A 3,899-nucleotide genomic window follows, 5' to 3' on the forward strand; every position below is an offset into this window, starting at 1 on the left:
AATGGGGAAATCAGACAGACATAAGTCCTTTGGATATTATAGATAAAAGCATTGCATTAGATACAGATGGTACAGAAAGATTAGAATATTGCACATACTGTAATGAATGGGGGCATGATACGTTCATATGTGATTATCCAGAACATGAATGGCAACCTACTTTTTCTGACCAAGATATTGATTATGATGACTATTATAGTGATGATTAAATGAATGAAGACTTTTTGAGATTCCCTTGAATAGATGCAAGACATTGAATGAAGACAACTTTGATGAATGCTTTATGAAGACTCTCTGAATTATTATCAGCCGACACAAAAGACAAGAGAATCAGACTTTATGAATTATCAGCTACCAGCCGACGCTAAAGACAAATGATGCTCAGAAGACTCAGAATTATTACTGCATTACTGTTCAGAAGTCATGCGGAGCATTGAATTATCTACTCAAGAATTATTAGTGCTGCACTGTTCAGAAGGCACGTGATACATTGAATTATTGCTGCTGTTCAGAATTATGCCGAATTATTACTGTATTGAATTATTACCTACTTTACTGTTCAAAAGATATGTAGAATATCTTCTACTGTAATTTTCCTTTTCTTTTCGCCTATAAAAGGCTTGTAAGATATGTTTAGAAGGCAGAAGCTTTTAGAGAAGCGACTAAGCTCTTAGAAAGAAGCCTATCTCGCCTTAGCCTCTCAGCCTTTCTATCCTTTCCTTTTGTATCAGTACTATTCCCTTCCCCTTCCTTGTATCTTAAATCTTGCCTCGCATCAAGGCTTTGTATCAGTTTCCTCTTGAATCAATATATCAAGTATGTTTATTAACTCTTCCTTGTCTTCACTATATGATTCTCCTTTATATTATGTTTTCGAATTATTTTGTTAAATTATTTTAAATCATTATCTTTCATCATTTACTTTCATTATCTTCATAATACACATTATCTTCATTATTATACTGTCTTTCTCTAATTACTGTCTTATATATATATATATATATATATATTAAGAACAAACGAAAACTTCTCCCACGGCCATCAAAAAGGTTGGGCCAAAAACATGGTTTTCATTTTAGTAAATATATGAAGAAAAAAGTAAAAAGTGAATGTCCAACTGAGTTCAACCCAACGGGCCTTGTTGGATTCGGGTGCCACTGACCCGTTATCCTTCCACTGTCAGGAGCGGGAGGTAAACGCTGCTCTGTGAAACCAGCCTCACGCAGAACCCTCCACTTTAGGAACCACGTGACCCAGAGCCTACGCACAAGTCACATGGCTCAGCTCTTGGCTTGGAACGGGCAGGCCAGCGAATGGCAACCCAGAATCCGACCAGTTGCGTTGGGCCAGAGTCCAACCACATTAATGCCCCTACACAGGTTACAGGCTCGCGTTACTTAGCCCGGCGAACAAGAATCTCTCACTAGAGCCTTATAAAGAGCAGAAGTTTGTTCCTTCTAACCGATGTGGGATTGAGGTACGTTGTGGTGTTGGGAATTCTCGGGAAATGAGTCATATTGTCTTCTCGCCTTATCACCTTCTTCCAGGCTTGGCAGTAATCATAAAGAATGGCCAACACCTTCTTCCAGGCTTCCAGGCACTTTTATACCACTTCTCCGCCACCACCACACCAAACTCACCCTCGCTCCTAGACTTCCACGGCGCTGCCAAAACCTCCTGCTCCCTCTCCTCAGCTCTACAAACCGGCAATCCTACCACGCTACTCGCCTCCGCCACCTCTCCAAGCCTCAACCTCACCACCGGAACCCGAACCGCGGAATCCCTATCCCCTCGTTTCCTCTCACTGCTCCCCTCCAACACGCTGCTCCTCGCTTTCTCAGTTTCCGCAGCTTTCAGTGCCTGCTCTAGAGCAGCAGTCCTATGCTCTCTACTCTGCCGATAATACATAAAGGAGAGACAATCTCCAGGGAGCGCATAATCAAACCTCTCCCAACCTTTATCCCCAATCCTGCGTGGAAAATCCTTCATGGCGCTAGCGAGCTCCTGGGCGCCCTTGGCGTCGAACCTGTTCTCAACGATGAAACGGGCAGTGGCGGCTCGCTGCTGGGCGCTCAGGAGCCGAATTTCGTACAATCTCCGCGCCGCCGGTGTCGAACCAGGAGACGAGTTCTGGGTCTGTGCTGGATCGAAGGAGGGAGTCCCGATTCCCGAACTTGGGCAGCAACCACGAGGCGGTTCTGCTCGACGCCGGAGATTCCAGTGGATTCTTCGATGGAAGAAGGGGAGAAGCCTTCTCGCAGTAGGGAAGGGATGAGCGGTGCGTACACGTACCAGTGGCCGAGGCGGTTGGCGAGGATGGCGAGGCGGCGGTCGGCGTCGAGGGAGCTGAACTTGGAGGGTATAGGAGTGGGGGTGGAGGCCTGAAGGGCTGGTAGAGCTGTTGCTGTTGGCTGGGGGTTGGAATGGGGGGTAAAAGTGGCCGAGATGGGCTTAGGGGAGGGTGGAGCGGGACGGTTAGAGTGGGGTGGGGCCTGAGGAAGGTGGAGGAGAAGTGGGGTCGGAGACTCGGAGGGTGTTTACTGTGGCGGAGAGCATGGTGTGGACTGTGGAGTGGGGATGGTGAAACTGGAAGAGAAGAGGAGGAAGGAGGCCAGCAACTGCCCCATCTCATGTCCCTAGATTTTTTTTTTTTTTTTTTTAATATTTTAACCCGACATGGAAATGTAGAGACACTTTTTTACCTGTAGATTATTACTTGGAAAAGTAACTCTCAAATAGTTACTTTTGAGTTTTGACCGTGGAAATTAGTAAATTACCATGAAATAAATTAAAAAAAAAAATTGCTATATAAATTCTCACACTTATTAATATTTAGAAGTGCAGTCTTCTTGACGTAACTCTCAAAATCTAAAATTCAATAGTAATTAATGTAAAATTAACAATAATTTTCACTGAATCTGGCTTCTGTGCTGTGAAACAAAAACAACAATAGGTTAAAAAACGGATGGTCAGGATTAAATATAAGAGATTTAAAAAAAAAAAAGGTCGTCGGGTCTTAAAAGAACTCACGGATTCAGCTTAAATGATACTAACGTCTACTTCTAAAGATAAAATATGTGCAATTCCTAGTTCATACCACTCAGATACACGAATTAAAAAAAATAAAAAAATAAAAAATAAAAAATAAAAAAAACAGAGTCAGTGCCCGGCCCGGCTCTACCCTTAGGCAACTTAGGCGGTTCCTAAGCCCCAAAGGGAAGAAGGCCCCATAATAAAATTTATATTAATAAAAATAAAAAGTAGTAAAAAAATGAAAAAAAAAAAAATGCCCCTTTTTTTGCAATCGGGAGATGAGCCAAAAAAAAAAAGGCCCCAATTACAATACAAAAACGATTGTCAAAAAAAAAAATCTAAAAATAAAAGTATTTTATTTCTCCCCCGAAAATACCAACAGTTAAGGCTTATAAACACGATTTTTCAAAAAAAAAAAAAAAAAGTGATTTATCTCTCTACAAACCTTACAACTCCCACATAGAAAAACCAACCATCACATGTTTGGGAACACAACAATTTTGTTAAAAAAATAAAATAAAATTATTGTCCATTGAGGGACTTTATAACTCTCAACATAAAAAAAATCAACCAATAGAATCCAAGAACACAAACATATTTTTTTTTTAAAAAAAAAAAAAAAAAAAAAAAAAGACAAACCCACAAACCAACGTTTTTTTAGCAAATTACCAAAGCAATTCTATTCCCTGACAGTCAGCTAAAAAGTACCCGCTTGATCAAAATCAGCTCTCGTGTCAGCCTCTCTACCTCCCCTTTCGAAAATTTCTCGCACCGTAAGCCTTTCATTTTTGTAAGAGAAAGAAAGAAGATGAACCCAAAGATAAGAAAAAGAGAATAGCATGTGGTCCTTTGGATTTGAGTTTGAA

At 41.2% G+C, this 3,899-nt stretch overlaps 1 pseudogene; it reads right to left on the minus strand.

Annotated features, from left to right (window-relative positions):
• Positions 1-1,533: 1,533 nt before the first annotated feature.
• LOC133852579 (rubisco accumulation factor 1.1, chloroplastic-like) lies at positions 1,534-2,632 on the minus strand (annotated as a pseudogene).
• Between the last annotated feature and the right edge of the window lie 1,267 nt (positions 2,633-3,899).

This window comes from Alnus glutinosa, chromosome 12, assembly GCF_958979055.1.
Source record: "Alnus glutinosa chromosome 12, dhAlnGlut1.1, whole genome shotgun sequence".
In the NCBI taxonomy this organism is placed as follows: domain Eukaryota; kingdom Viridiplantae; phylum Streptophyta; class Magnoliopsida; order Fagales; family Betulaceae; genus Alnus; species Alnus glutinosa.